Below are 17,290 nucleotides of genomic sequence, written 5' to 3' on the forward strand. Positions count from 1 at the left end.
TATTTGTATATTTAAGATTGAAAAATACAGTACGCAATGTAGTGATTTTAGTAATGTCAACACTATATTTATTAAAATTTTTAGGAACGTACAATTTTAAATTCGTCATCTCCGTGAGTTTTGCTTCAAATGCATGAGATTTTTCATAAAGTGTATATGATAAAAAGTTTCTGGAAGCTAGAATAATTTGCTAAAGGTGTGTATGATGAAAACAAAATAATTTTTTCATGTACATGTGATGAGAGGTGACTTTTCTTATGTATTTTCATCTGTTGAATTCGAAAATGAAAATACATCAAAAGTCACCTCTCATCAAATGTACATTTTCAGTGTTATTATTGAATTGATTTCAGTTTAAAACAATACGTAAACTAAACTGCATCAGTAACTTAACCAACAGAGGAAAGAATGTTTTTATACCCTCCACCATAGGATGGGGGTATATTAACTTTGTCATTCCGTTTGTAACACATCGAAATATTGCTTTAAGACCCCATAAAGTATATATATTCTGGGTCGTGGTGAAATTCTGAGTCGATCTGAGCATGTCCGTCCGTCCGTCTGTTGAAATCACGCTAACTTCCGAACGAAAAAAGCTATCGACTTGAAACTTGGCACCAGTAGTTGTTATTGATGTAGGTCGGATGGTATTGCAAATGGGCCATATCGGTCCACATTTACGTATAGCCCCCATATAAACGGACCCCCAAATTTGGCTTGCGATTGCCCTAAGAGAAGCAAATTTCATCCGATCCGGCTGAAATTTGGTACATGGTGTTAGTATACGGTCTCTAACAACCATGCAGAAATTGGTCCATATCGGTCCATAATTACATATAGTCCCCATATAAACCGATCCCCCGATTTGGCTTGCGGAGCCTCTAAGAAAACCAAATTTCATCCGATCCGGCTGAAATTTGGCACATGGTGTTAGTATATGGTATCTAACAACCATGCAAAAATTGGTTCACATCGGTCCATAATTATATATGGCTTCCATATAAGCCGATCTCAAGATTTGACGTCCGGAGCCTCTTAGAGGAGCAAAATTCATCCGATCCGGTTGAAATTTGGTACGTGGTGTTAGTATATGGTATCCAACAACCATGCAGGAATTGGTCCATAATAATATATAGCCCCATATTAATCGATCCCCAGATTTGGCTTGCGGAGCCTCTAAGAGAAGCAAATTTCATCCGATCCGGTTGAAATTTTGTACGTGGTGTCAGCATATGATATCTGTTGATAATCATGGTTGCCACTCGAGCCAAAAATAATCTACCAAAATTTTATTTCTATAAAATATTTTGTTAAAATTTTATTTCTATAGAAAATGTTGTCAAAATTTTATTTCTATAGAAAATTTTGTCAAAATTTTATTTCTATAGAAAATTTTTTCCAAATTTTATTTCTATAGATTTTTTTCCAAATTTTACTTCTATAGAAAATGTTGTCAAAATTTTATTTCTATAGAAAATTTTGTAAAAATTTTATTTCTATAGAAAATCTTGTCAAAATTTTATTTCTATAGAAAATTTAGTCAAAATTTTATTTCTATAGAAAATTTTGTTAAAATTTTATTTCTATAGAAAAGTTTGTTAAAATTTTATTTCTGTAGAAAATTTTATCAAGATTTTCTTTCTATAGAAAATTTTGTTAAAATTTTTTTATGTCTATAGAAAATTTTGTTAAAATTTTTTTATGTCTATAGAAAATTTTGTCAAACTGAATTATATACGTATTTGATCGATCTTTTTTGATTTAATATAACCACGTATGGACTTACATACAATTTAGAAGACGGTGTTAGGAGGTTTTAAGATACCTTTCCATCGGCAAGCGCTACCGCAACTTAAGTAATTCAATTGTGGATGGCAGTGTTTAGAAGAAGTTTCTGCGCAATCCTTGGTGGAGGGTACATAAGCTTCGGCCTGGCCGAACTTACGGCCGTACATACTTGTTCAAATTTATTTGGGCAAAGCCCTTTTGACTGCAAGATGTACATTATTATTTTTATACCCTCCACAATAGGACCCCATAAAGTATACATATATATTCTGGGTCGTGGTGAAATTCTGAGTCGATCTGAGCATGTATGTCCGTCGGCCGTCCGTCCGTCTGTTGAAATCACGCTAACTTCCGAACGAAACAAGCTATCGACTTGAAACTTGGCACAAGTAGTTGTTATTGATGTAGGTCGGATGGTATTGCAAGTGGGCCATATCGGTCCACTTTTACGTATAGCCCCCATATAAACGGACCCCCAAATTTGGCTTGCGAATCCCCTAAGAGAAGCAAATTTCATCCGATCCGGCTGAAATTTGGTACATGGTGTAAGTATATGGTCTCTAATGACCATGCAAAAATTGGTCCACATCAGTCCATAATTATACATAGCCCCCATATAAACTGATCCCTGGATTTGGCTTTCGGAGCCTCTAAGAGAAGCAAATTTCATCCGATCCGGCTGAAATTTGGTACATGGTGTAAGTATAGGGTCTCTAATGACCATGGAAAAATTGGTCAACATCGGTCCATAATTATATATAGCCGCCATATAAACCGATCACCAGATTTGACCTCCGGAGCCCCTTGGAAGAGCAAAATTCATCCGATTCGGTTGAAATTTGGTACGTGATGTTAGTATATTATATCCAACAACCATGCAGGAATTGGTTCATATCAGTCCATAATTATATATAGCTCTCATATAAACCGATCCCCAGATTTGACATCCGGTGCCTTATGGAGAAGCAAAATTCATCCGATCTGGTTGAAATTTGGTACGTGGTGGTAGTATATGATATTTAACAACCATGCCAAAAGTGGTCCATATCAGTCCATAATCATATATAGCCCCCATATAAACCGATCCCGAGATTTGGTTTTGGAGGCTCTTGGAGTAGCAAATTTCATCCGAGTCAGTTGAAATTTGGTACATTGTGCTAGTATATGGCCGTTAACAACTCTGCCTAACTAAGTCCATATCGGTCTATAGTTATATGTAGCCCTCAGATAAATCGATCCCCAATCACACAAAAATTGGTCCATATAAAGTTCATAATTGTATATAGCCCCCACATAAGCGACCCCTATATTTCAATGCTGGCTCTCTACGTATCGTGCAAAAAGTCCATATCGATTCGTAATTATTTGTAGACTTACCTATACATAACTTTTTTGTCTAATATATACCACGTATGGACTAACTCACAATTTAGAAAACGATGTTTTAAGATGCTACAACCCAAGTAATTCGATTGTGGATAACATTCTTTCGTAGAAGTTTCTACGCAATCCATGGTGGAGGGTACATAAGATTCGGCCTGACCGAACTTACGGCCGTATATACTTGTTCTTTAATAATAATTTTAAAGCAAATAAATTTTGAATTAGAATTTGTCAAAAAGTTATCGTATGCCCATGGCTAAGGTTAATGTATTTTAAGAACATATATTTATAATTCTCTTATGTCGTTTATATTTAATGGAAATAAACCTTAGAAATAGATTTCATCCTATATAGTCTCTCGTTTATAGTTCTTAAAGTTCACAGTTTCTCTTATTTTGCCCTTAAGGATTTAGTACTAAATGCATTAAGACGGCGTTTTCACCAAGCAACTCTATTCAAAATATATTTGAACTGTTTATGCCAAATATAAACTCAATGAAAATAATCCCCAATATTGTAATCTCACGCACAAAATCAATTTTTGAACTTGTGAAAATTAAACATTTGGTGCTACGAAAAAGTTGATAACACATTACTAAAAACAAATCCAAAATGGTAAAACAATATGGCAACCCGTTTGGCCGTTTCAGGCCGACGAAGTGACAACTCTTTGTTACTGATTTTTTTCTTGAATTCATAGTTTATCAAGGTGCTTTCGAGATTTTGCTGGTAAAAAAAGTTTTTAAAGTTATAAACTTAATTTGAAATGTAAAATTTTAGTCAAGGTATATACTTTTAGTAAAAATTAACAGCGATTGTAAATATTGTTTGGTTATTTAAGAAATAATGTGTGACAAAAAGCATATTTTTTTATGCTTAATTTAATGTCTGGAGTAGAACTTACTATATTGGAATGGATTGGTAGAGTTCTATACTGCGTTAGAAAGGTTGAGATGTTGTCTTTCTTGCAAACTTAAATTTGTTTGCTTATAAGTGCTAATGAAGCTACCCCATTATAATTATGGCGTTACAATCGAAACGCAAAAATTATTAAATATTGGATAGAAAAAAACTCCCAGTGCTGTAATAATAATGCAAAAACATTAAAAAGAGAGAAGTCTACCATGACAACTTGAAGAAAAAAGTAAAATAATTGTGCAGGGAAATAGAATGAGGTAGCATTACTTGGTTTAGTTGAAACATCTGGACAAAGCAATGACAATGAATGAGAAATTTAGATAAATCTGCAATATCTACTATAACATATCATTAATAATACACTGAAAAAAGCATGCCCCGTTCCAAAGATTTTGTCTTTACTTTAAAAAATTTGGTATTGATTCCGAGCCAAAGAAGCGGAGAATACAAGTAAAGATACTTTTGAGACACAATTCACTTTTAAATTTGGGTACTTGCTTCTAGGAAGCAAATTTTAATTTTTCGCTTTTTCAGCTTTGTTTCTTCATATGCTATCAAAGTCCTTTAAAAACGAGTTAACGGCAACTTTATTTTCCAAATTCAGACTCCACTTCTGGTAGAAATTATGCTATGTTTCAAGTAAATAATGTCTTTAAAATAAAGTGTTGAAAAACGTGTCCTATATTTGAACGATTTTTTGCTTTGTAGTCAAGATGCAAAAAGACAACCAATTTAAAGACAATTTCATTAAATTTAACCCTAGCTTTGGCACTATATACACATGTAAATATTTCATTTTTGACACTTGCCATTTCAGCAATATTTATTCGATTTTTAAAAAATCTTTGGAACCGAGTATACTTTTTTTCAGTGTAGTACAGAAGTAATATGATCACTTCAAACATGTTTAAAGAACACTAAGTTACTTTTGGACTGGGAACGCAAATTTGTTGAATTCGAAAATGAAAATACATCAAAAGTCACCTCTCATCAAATGTACATTTTCAGTGTTATTATTGAATTGATTTCAGTTTAAAACAATACGTAAACTAAACTGCATCAGTAACTTAACCAACAGAGGAAAGAATGTTTTTATACCCTCCACCATAGGATGGGGGTATATTAACTTTGTCATTCCGTTTGTAACACATCGAAATATTGCTTTAAGACCCCATAAAGTATATATATTCTGGGTCGTGGTGAAATTCTGAGTCGATCTGAGCATGTCCGTCCGTCCGTCTGTTGAAATCACGCTAACTTCCGAACGAAAAAAGCTATCGACTTGAAACTTGGCACCAGTAGTTGTTATTGATGTAGGTCGGATGGTATTGCAAATGGGCCATATCGGTCCACATTTACGTATAGCCCCCATATAAACGGACCCCCAAATTTGGCTTGCGATTGCCCTAAGAGAAGCAAATTTCATCCGATCCGGCTGAAATTTGGTACATGGTGTTAGTATACGGTCTCTAACAACCATGCAGAAATTGGTCCATATCGGTCCATAATTACATATAGTCCCCATATAAACCGATCCCCCGATTTGGCTTGCGGAGCCTCTAAGAAAACCAAATTTCATCCGATCCGGCTGAAATTTGGCACATGGTGTTAGTATATGGTATCTAACAACCATGCAAAAATTGGTTCACATCGGTCCATAATTATATATGGCTTCCATATAAGCCGATCTCAAGATTTGACGTCCGGAGCCTCTTAGAGGAGCAAAATTCATCCGATCCGGTTGAAATTTGGTACGTGGTGTTAGTATATGGTATCCAACAACCATGCAGGAATTGGTCCATAATAATATATAGCCCCATATTAATCGATCCCCAGATTTGGCTTGCGGAGCCTCTAAGAGAAGCAAATTTCATCCGATCCGGTTGAAATTTTGTACGTGGTGTCAGCATATGATATCTGTTGATAATCATGGTTGCCACTCGAGCCAAAAATAATCTACCAAAATTTTATTTCTATAAAATATTTTGTTAAAATTTTATTTCTATAGAAAATGTTGTCAAAATTTTATTTCTATAGAAAATTTTGTCAAAATTTTATTTCTATAGAAAATTTTTTCCAAATTTTATTTCTATAGATTTTTTTCCAAATTTTACTTCTATAGAAAATGTTGTCAAAATTTTATTTCTATAGAAAATTTTGTAAAAATTTTATTTCTATAGAAAATCTTGTCAAAATTTTATTTCTATAGAAAATTTAGTCAAAATTTTATTTCTATAGAAAATTTTGTTAAAATTTTATTTCTATAGAAAAGTTTGTTAAAATTTTATTTCTGTAGAAAATTTTATCAAGATTTTCTTTCTATAGAAAATTTTGTTAAAATTTTTTTATGTCTATAGAAAATTTTGTTAAAATTTTTTTATGTCTATAGAAAATTTTGTCAAACTGAATTATATACGTATTTGATCGATCTTTTTTGATTTAATATAACCACGTATGGACTTACATACAATTTAGAAGACGGTGTTAGGAGGTTTTAAGATACCTTTCCATCGGCAAGCGCTACCGCAACTTAAGTAATTCAATTGTGGATGGCAGTGTTTAGAAGAAGTTTCTGCGCAATCCTTGGTGGAGGGTACATAAGCTTCGGCCTGGCCGAACTTACGGCCGTACATACTTGTTCAAATTTATTTGGGCAAAGCCCTTTTGACTGCAAGATGTACATTATTATTTTTATACCCTCCACAATAGGACCCCATAAAGTATACATATATATTCTGGGTCGTGGTGAAATTCTGAGTCGATCTGAGCATGTATGTCCGTCGGCCGTCCGTCCGTCTGTTGAAATCACGCTAACTTCCGAACGAAACAAGCTATCGACTTGAAACTTGGCACAAGTAGTTGTTATTGATGTAGGTCGGATGGTATTGCAAGTGGGCCATATCGGTCCACTTTTACGTATAGCCCCCATATAAACGGACCCCCAAATTTGGCTTGCGAATCCCCTAAGAGAAGCAAATTTCATCCGATCCGGCTGAAATTTGGTACATGGTGTAAGTATATGGTCTCTAATGACCATGCAAAAATTGGTCCACATCAGTCCATAATTATACATAGCCCCCATATAAACTGATCCCTGGATTTGGCTTTCGGAGCCTCTAAGAGAAGCAAATTTCATCCGATCCGGCTGAAATTTGGTACATGGTGTAAGTATAGGGTCTCTAATGACCATGGAAAAATTGGTCAACATCGGTCCATAATTATATATAGCCGCCATATAAACCGATCACCAGATTTGACCTCCGGAGCCCCTTGGAAGAGCAAAATTCATCCGATTCGGTTGAAATTTGGTACGTGATGTTAGTATATTATATCCAACAACCATGCAGGAATTGGTTCATATCAGTCCATAATTATATATAGCTCTCATATAAACCGATCCCCAGATTTGACATCCGGTGCCTTATGGAGAAGCAAAATTCATCCGATCTGGTTGAAATTTGGTACGTGGTGGTAGTATATGATATTTAACAACCATGCCAAAAGTGGTCCATATCAGTCCATAATCATATATAGCCCCCATATAAACCGATCCCGAGATTTGGTTTTGGAGGCTCTTGGAGTAGCAAATTTCATCCGAGTCAGTTGAAATTTGGTACATTGTGCTAGTATATGGCCGTTAACAACTCTGCCTAACTAAGTCCATATCGGTCTATAGTTATATGTAGCCCTCAGATAAATCGATCCCCAATCACACAAAAATTGGTCCATATAAAGTTCATAATTGTATATAGCCCCCACATAAGCGACCCCTATATTTCAATGCTGGCTCTCTACGTATCGTGCAAAAAGTCCATATCGATTCGTAATTATTTGTAGACTTACCTATACATAACTTTTTTGTCTAATATATACCACGTATGGACTAACTCACAATTTAGAAAACGATGTTTTAAGATGCTACAACCCAAGTAATTCGATTGTGGATAACATTCTTTCGTAGAAGTTTCTACGCAATCCATGGTGGAGGGTACATAAGATTCGGCCTGACCGAACTTACGGCCGTATATACTTGTTCTTTAATAATAATTTTAAAGCAAATAAATTTTGAATTAGAATTTGTCAAAAAGTTATCGTATGCCCATGGCTAAGGTTAATGTATTTTAAGAACATATATTTATAATTCTCTTATGTCGTTTATATTTAATGGAAATAAACCTTAGAAATAGATTTCATCCTATATAGTCTCTCGTTTATAGTTCTTAAAGTTCACAGTTTCTCTTATTTTGCCCTTAAGGATTTAGTACTAAATGCATTAAGACGGCGTTTTCACCAAGCAACTCTATTCAAAATATATTTGAACTGTTTATGCCAAATATAAACTCAATGAAAATAATCCCCAATATTGTAATCTCACGCACAAAATCAATTTTTGAACTTGTGAAAATTAAACATTTGGTGCTACGAAAAAGTTGATAACACATTACTAAAAACAAATCCAAAATGGTAAAACAATATGGCAACCCGTTTGGCCGTTTCAGGCCGACGAAGTGACAACTCTTTGTTACTGATTTTTTTCTTGAATTCATAGTTTATCAAGGTGCTTTCGAGATTTTGCTGGTAAAAAAAGTTTTTAAAGTTATAAACTTAATTTGAAATGTAAAATTTTAGTCAAGGTATATACTTTTAGTAAAAATTAACAGCGATTGTAAATATTGTTTGGTTATTTAAGAAATAATGTGTGACAAAAAGCATATTTTTTTATGCTTAATTTAATGTCTGGAGTAGAACTTACTATATTGGAATGGATTGGTAGAGTTCTATACTGCGTTAGAAAGGTTGAGATGTTGTCTTTCTTGCAAACTTAAATTTGTTTGCTTATAAGTGCTAATGAAGCTACCCCATTATAATTATGGCGTTACAATCGAAACGCAAAAATTATTAAATATTGGATAGAAAAAAACTCCCAGTGCTGTAATAATAATGCAAAAACATTAAAAAGAGAGAAGTCTACCATGACAACTTGAAGAAAAAAGTAAAATAATTGTGCAGGGAAATAGAATGAGGTAGCATTACTTGGTTTAGTTGAAACATCTGGACAAAGCAATGACAATGAATGAGAAATTTAGATAAATCTGCAATATCTACTATAACATATCATTAATAATACACTGAAAAAAGCATGCCCCGTTCCAAAGATTTTGTCTTTACTTTAAAAAATTTGGTATTGATTCCGAGCCAAAGAAGCGGAGAATACAAGTAAAGATACTTTTGAGACACAATTCACTTTTAAATTTGGGTACTTGCTTCTAGGAAGCAAATTTTAATTTTTCGCTTTTTCAGCTTTGTTTCTTCATATGCTATCAAAGTCCTTTAAAAACGAGTTAACGGCAACTTTATTTTCCAAATTCAGACTCCACTTCTGGTAGAAATTATGCTATGTTTCAAGTAAATAATGTCTTTAAAATAAAGTGTTGAAAAACGTGTCCTATATTTGAACGATTTTTTGCTTTGTAGTCAAGATGCAAAAAGACAACCAATTTAAAGACAATTTCATTAAATTTAACCCTAGCTTTGGCACTATATACACATGTAAATATTTCATTTTTGACACTTGCCATTTCAGCAATATTTATTCGATTTTTAAAAAATCTTTGGAACCGAGTATACTTTTTTTCAGTGTAGTACAGAAGTAATATGATCACTTCAAACATGTTTAAAGAACACTAAGTTACTTTTGGACTGGGAACGCAAATTTTTTTCTACAAACACATACAGGGTTAGCAAAATCGGGACATTTTTTAACGAATATGTTCCCATTTCTACATAACGTTGCAGAAATAATGGTATTCCAAACTTTTAGCTAAAATGAGAGTGTAAGAGTTTGAATTCAACTAATTCAATTGAACTAAAATTGCTGAAATCATATACACACTGATCAAGATGGAGTAACAGTGTGCATCAGTTCTAATCTAGATTTTTTTAATTTGGCGTATGATAACAGTGGTTGAGATACATCCTCCATTAGAAAGTGGGCGTGGCAGTGGGCGGATCGGCCGAAATGTTGATCATACTTTATTCTCATCCCCAGTGGTACATGTACAAAATTTCAGAGCTCTAGGCGCTTCCTTGGGTTGAAATATGCCCTTCATTTTAAAGTGGGCGTGGCAGTGGACGGATCGGTCCAAAATTTTTATCATACTTTATTCTCACTGATCAAGATGGAGTAACAGTGTGCATCAGTTCTAATCGAGATTTTTTTAATTTGGCGTATGATAACAGTGGTTGAGATACATCCTCCATTAGAAAGTGGGCGTAGCAGTGGGCGGATCGGCCGAAATGTTGATCATACTTTATTCTCATCCCCAGTGGTACATGTACAAAATTTCAGAGCTCTAATGCTTCCTTTGGGTTGAAATACGCCCTTCATTTGAAAGTTGGCGTGGCAGAGGGCGGATCGGTCCAAAATTATAGTTTATTCGCATCCTCGGTGGTAAATGTACAAAATTTCAGAGCTCTAGGTGCTTCCGTTGATTTAATGCGTCAAAAACCTGTCATTTGGCCAACTTTTCATTGTTAGAAAATATGTTTTTCGTATGTTCCGATGTAAACAAAATGTGTTTCGGACAGAATTTTTTTAAACACAACATATTTAAGTGCAAAAATGTAATGTTCCTAAAATAGCACTAAATTTTTGGAACACAAATGTTAATATGTTAGAATATATTATGTTTGGGACATAAATGTTTCATAAAAATAATAGTGTGAATGTAAACATATGTTATATAAATTTAAAAATGTTGAGTAAACATATATATGTTATGATAGAGAACAGCGTTGCCACAACGAAATTTTATTTTGGACCAAATTTTTTCCAAAATCGGACCAAAATTCCCTCCAGCGGACCAAATTTCCAATTTCGAAGAAAAATGCTTTAAAACTTATTTTATTGTTGTACATAGTACTTTTATTAAAAAAAGTAAAGTAAACCAGAAAGCACTAATATGATTTAGCGGCTGACATAGTAATCAAAACGTCGACTTATCAACGTTTTTTAAAATTTGAGAAAATAGACTTTTGGAAAAGGTCAATTTTAGTTGACATCAACTTAGAGGAAATTAAAGACGCATTTGGTTTATATTTCCTTTGCCCCATGAAGACCCTACTTGAGAGAATACAATAGATTTCCGTAGTGTTGCTTCGCACCCATAATTTTGTGCGGCAAATTTGGTCCATATCGGCCCATATTCTTATATAGCTCAATCCTAATATTCCACTTCTTGTGCACATTCGAGTATTGGGGTTAAAATTGTCCAAAAAATATAAAACCTGACCCAAGACCTAAAATGCGAGATTTTCTGTGATTGAAATAGTATCTAATCCCACACTGAAAAAAAGCATTCACGGTTCCATAGATTTTGTCTTTGCTCTTGTAGACTACAAGGGAAAATTATTTTATGTTTCAAATAAAAAACGACTTTAAAATATTTTAACACTTTATTTTAAAGTCCCTCATATGCAAAACAGTTAAAGAAAACTTCTAGCAATAATAAATAAATTATTTTGTATATGGTGATATATTTTTAAACGCTTTTTAGTTTTATACTCAAGATGCAAAAATTCAACAATACTACGAGGGCGGTTCGGAAACTGCTTAGCCTATCAATGAAAGAGAATAGTTAGTTTTTCAAAAATATTTTTATTTTTCAATATAATCTCCTGAAACTTCAATACAATTAGTCCAACGCTTTCTAGCAATTCTATCCCTTGTGCGCTGGTGCATTGTCTTGATGAAAAATTATTTTTTGTGTTGTAAGCCAGGTCGTTTTTCTCGAATTTGTACATTTAATTGATCCGAAAGGTTGCAATAGTACTCTGAATTTATTGTTTTGCCCTTTTGCAGATAGTCAATTAATAAAATAACTTCACGCAAAGAAAAAAAAACGTTTGGAAAACGTGTACCGAAAACGTTTTTCTTTTGTTAGAGTTTTTTGAATTGCTGCGAAAATTTTAAACTTTTATCACCAAAAAAATTCGTTTGTTACAAAATTTTTATTTTTTCAATAAAAAAAGTTATTTTTGAAATAACAACACAGTCCATTTCGTTTATATCAAACACTGTTCTTTTCTGACTTTAGGTCTTTAATAAGACACATTTTACAGTTCAAAATTTAATATAGTACAATGTAATGTTGAACATTTTTTCGGAATCTTCCGAATATATCTGGAATATATGTAAAAAAAACAAAAGCAAAAAAAAAAACTTTGGCCGAAGCAGGGATCGAACCCACGACCCTTGGCATGAGAGTCGGACGTAGCTACCACTGCTCCACGGTGCCAAACTAACTGTTTGTTTCTGTTAAATAAACTTTGTTTATTCGGTTCGTGGGCGCCGCAAGCTATGCTATATAAATATAACTTATATGGATATTTATCTATTGATGACCATAACAGGTACACAGCTCAGTGGTTAGTGTGTTGGCTTACAATGTGCATGGTCCGCGTTTCGATTCTCCGTCCAGGCGAAAGGTAAAAAAAAAAATTTTAAAATTTATAAAATCGTATAATTTCTTCTACATTGTTGGTATTACAGGAAAAGGTGTTAAGAACTAAAAATCCTCGTGGATGTGAGAAAGATGTGAGGGACAATGCAATTAGCAAGAAAATAATGTTTTTTTTTGAGCTAGTCTTTATGAAATTGTTTTTACATCCTGGAAAAGAATAAACGTTTATCACAAAAAGTATATACTTTTCTTCCAAATACACTTCCTTACAGCGAAAAGCAAATGAGAAACGAACTTTGTTTGTCTAAAATTTCGTTTGGGAGGAAAGAATTATTTTTTTGCGTGTTTGAAGTCCCAAAAAACCGTTGCCATAACCTTACCAGCCGATTGAATTGTTTTTGCCTTCTTTGGGGACTTTCTCCAGCTTCAGTTCATTGTTTGGATTGTACTGTTAACAAATGCGGCACCCATTTTGCAGAAAGTTTTTTCATATTTTTCAAATTAAATGGACTCGATCATTTGAGATGCCCATGATATTAACAATTTCACGCACTTTTATTCGTCGATCATTTAATACCATATCATGCACTTTGGCTACAATTTCTGTTGTTGTTGCTGTTTTTGGACGTCCACTACGTGGTTCATCTTCAATACTTGTACGACCACGTTTAAATTCAGCAACCCAATTTTTTACTGCTGCATATGAAGGAGCACTTTCACCTAAAACATTCACCATATCATTATGAATTTTTTGTCCCGATAAACCTTTTTTATGTAAATATTTAATGACAGCACGCATTTCTAATTTTTCCATTGTAAAAAAAATTGTGGATGCGTCTCTTTTGAACACCTGTTTCTATATGAAGGAGTTGCCAAATCGAAACAAAATTTAACATGTGTTCATAACACTTAACTTTTTTCTGTTTATACCGCGCTTTTTGTGCTAGGCTAAGAAGTTTCCGAACTGCCCTCGTATAGATGATTTCATTGATTTTGCAGATTTTTATCAGAAGTATTAAAGCCAAGTTGACTTAAGTAAAACGAAATTTTCTTTCATGTTAGGTTAGGTTAGGTTAGGTTAGGTTATGTGGCAGCCCGATGTATCAGGCTTACTTAGACTATTCAGTCCATTGTGATACCACAGTGGTGAACTTCTCTCTTATCACTGAGTGCTGCCCGATTCCATGTTAAGCTCAATGACAAGGGACTTCCTTTTTATAGCCGAGTCCGAACGGCGTTCCACATTCCAGTGAAACCACTTAGAGAAGCTTTGAAACCCTCAGAAATGTCACCAGCATTACTGAGGTGGGATAATCCACCGCTGAAAAACTTTTTGGTGTTCGGTCGTAGCAGGAATCGAACCCACGACCTTGTGTATGCAAGGCGGGCATGCTAACCATTGCACCACGGTGGCTCCCTTCTTTCATGTTAGGATACCCAATTTTAAGTCGAATCGTTTAACTATAAAGACAAAACGACTTCATTGAAAAGTTTATCGACTTTTGGACAAGGAAAAAACTTTATATCAGAGAAATGATTCTGTGCTAAGCAAACTTCGCATTCATATTTAATAACATGAAATATTCGGCCTCACGACAATATTTTTTTCAGTGAATAGATACTATTGAATATGTGATAAAAAATTTTGAATACTAGAAAAAATGTATAATTTTGACCAAATTTATGAAAATCGACCAAAACGGACCAATTTCCGTTTGGTCCGACCATCGGACCAAATTTAGAAATTAGAAATCTTTTGGACCAATTTTGGTCCGATCGGACCAAAATGGCAACGCTGATAGAGAATGAAATAGAGAAGAGATGAAAACCGGGAGGGTTGACGAAAGATATCAACATAATACGGCGAGAGAATCAAAAGAAAGCAATTTCTGTGATACTGTTTGTATGTTGTTTCGTAAAACCATAGATTATAGAATACATATAGATGATCCTTTTCTCTCCGGGAAAAAAGTGTGTCAGTTCCAAAAATTAATTTTCTGACATTTCGTTTTGATTTTTTCGCAAAGAGCCAGTCCCAAACATTCATTTTCCTGCTTTTGCCTTTGCGTTGTTCGTAAAGAGAAATGCTGCTCAAAATTAAATTTCGTATTTTCGCAGTTTTGGTCACAATTTTTTGTTCAAATATGAACTTTCTAATTTTGTGTAAAATTGGCAAACTACAAAAAGGTAAACGAAAGAGAATATAAGCGTGCTCTTGTTTTCTTCGTTAAGCTGAGTACTATGTTCGGTTTTCAAGCTGAAAACCAGCTTGTTTTCACGGTTACTTTTTTAATTAACTAATTTAGAAATATAAAATTATTTGCAAACAATTCCTTGGTTCTTTCCCATCCATTATTTGGCAAGACTCGATCAATTCCTTACTTGTTTTTCAATTAAAAACTAATATTTTATCCAAAAGCTCAGTCCATTTCGTTTATATCAAGCACTGTTCTGACTGTTTATCTTTAATAACACACATTTCGAAGTTTCATTGTAAAAATTTAATTTAATATATAAATATAAATACAAATACAAAAATTAAAAAAAAAACAAGTACATACGGCCGCAAGTTCGGCCAGGCCGAATCTTATGTACCCACCACCATGGATTGCGTAGAAACTTCTACGAGAGACTGTGATTTAGTCCATATATGGTATATATTAGACAAAAAAGTTATGTATAGTTAAGTCTACAAATAATTACGAATCGATATGGACTTTTTGTACGTAGAGAGCCAGAATTGAAATATGGGGGTCGCTTATATGGGGGCTATATACAATTATGAACTTGATATGGACCAATTTTTGTGTGATTGGGGATCGATTTATCTGAGGGCCATATATAACTATAGACCGATATGGACCTAGTTAGGCATGGTTGTTAACGACCATATACTAGCACAATGTACCAAATTTCAACTCACTCGGATGAAATTTGCTCCTCCAAGAGGTTCCAAAACCAAATCTCGGGATCGGTTTATATGGGGCTATGTACGATTATGGACTGATATGGACCACTTTTGGCATGGTTGTTAAATATCATATACTACCACCACGTACCAAATTTAAAGCAGATCGGATGAATTTTGCTTCTCCAAAAGGCACCGGAGGTCAAATCTGGGGATCGGTTTATATGGGAGCTATATATAATTATGGACTGATAGGAACCAATTCCTGCATGGTTGTTGGATACCATATACTAACATCACGTACCAAATTTCAACCGAATGGCAATAATTTTGCTCTTCCAAGGGGCTCTGGAGGTCAAATCTGGGGATCGGTTTATATGGGGTCTATATATAATTATGGACCGATATCGACCAATTTTTGCATAGGAGTTTGAGGCCATATATTAACACCACATACCAAATTTCAACTGAATCAGATGAATTTTGGTCTTCCAAGAGGTTCCGGAAATCAAATCTGGTGATCGGTTTATATGGGGGCTATATATAATTATGAACCGATGTGGACCACTTTTTGCATGGTTGTTATAGACCATATACTAACAACACGTACAAAATTTCAGCCGGATTGGATGTAATTTGCTTCTCTTAGCGGCCTCGCAAGCCAAATCGGGGGATCGGTTTATATGGGGGCTATATATAATTATGGACCGATGTCGACCAATTTTTGCATGGTTGTTAGAGACCATATACTAACACCATGTACCAAATTTCAGCAGGATCGGATGAAATTTGCCTCTCTTAGAGGCCTCACAAGCCAAATCGGGGGATCGGTTTATATGGGGGCTATATATAATTATGGACCGATGTGGACCAATTTTTGCATGGTTGTTAGAGACCATATAAAGGGTGATTCTTTTGAGGTTAGGATTTTCATGCATTAGTATTTGACAGATCACGTGGGATTTCAGACATGGTGTCAAAGAGAAAGATGCTCAGTATGCTTTGACATTTCATCATGAATAGACTTACTAACGAGCAACGCTTGCAAATCATTGAATTTTATTACCAAAATCAGTGGCAGAAAATCCGCTTTTTTATCGACAAATTTTGTTCAGCGATGAGGCTCATTTCTGGTTGAATGGCTACGTAAATAAGCAAAATTGCCGCATTTGGAGTGAAAAGCAACCAGAAGCCGTTCAAGAACTGCCCATGCATCCCGAAAAATGCACTGTTTGGTGTGGTTTGTACGCTGGTGGAATCATTGGACCGTATTTTTTCAAAGATGCTGTTGGACGCAACGTTACGGTGAATGGCGATCGCTATCGTTCGATGCTAACAAACTTTTTGTTGCCAAAAATGGAAGAACTGAACTTGGTTGACATGTGGTTTCAACAAGATGGCGCTACATGCCACACAGCTCGCGATTCTATGGCCGTTTTGAGGGAAAACTTCGGAGAACAATTCATCTCAAGAAATGGACCGGTAAGTTGGCCACCAAGATCATGCGATTTGACGCCTTTAGACTATTTTTTGTGGGGCTACGTCAAGTCTAAAGTCTACAGAAATAAGCCAGCAACTATTCCAGCTTTGGAAGACAACATTTCCGAAGAAATTCGGGCTATTCCGGCCGAAATGCTCGAAAAAGTTGCCCAAAATTGGACTTTCCGAATGGACCACCTAAGACGCAGCCGCGGTCAACATTTAAATGAAATTATCTTCAAAAAGTAAATGTCATGGACCAATCTAACGTTTCAAATAAAGAACCGATGAGATTTTGCAAATTTTATGCGTTTTTTTTTAAAAAAAAGTTATCAAGCTCTTAACAAATCAC

At 34.5% G+C, this 17,290-nt stretch overlaps 1 protein-coding gene across 3 annotated transcripts in view; it reads right to left on the reverse strand.

The window, feature by feature from the left end:
* Window positions 1–17,290, reverse strand: part of LOC142225536 (uncharacterized) — a 455,965-nt gene that overhangs the window by 374,047 nt on the left and 64,628 nt on the right. The window lies entirely within an intron of this gene.

Source organism: Haematobia irritans, chromosome 2 (assembly GCF_050003625.1).
Source record: "Haematobia irritans isolate KBUSLIRL chromosome 2, ASM5000362v1, whole genome shotgun sequence".
Lineage (NCBI taxonomy): Eukaryota > Metazoa > Arthropoda > Insecta > Diptera > Muscidae > Haematobia > Haematobia irritans.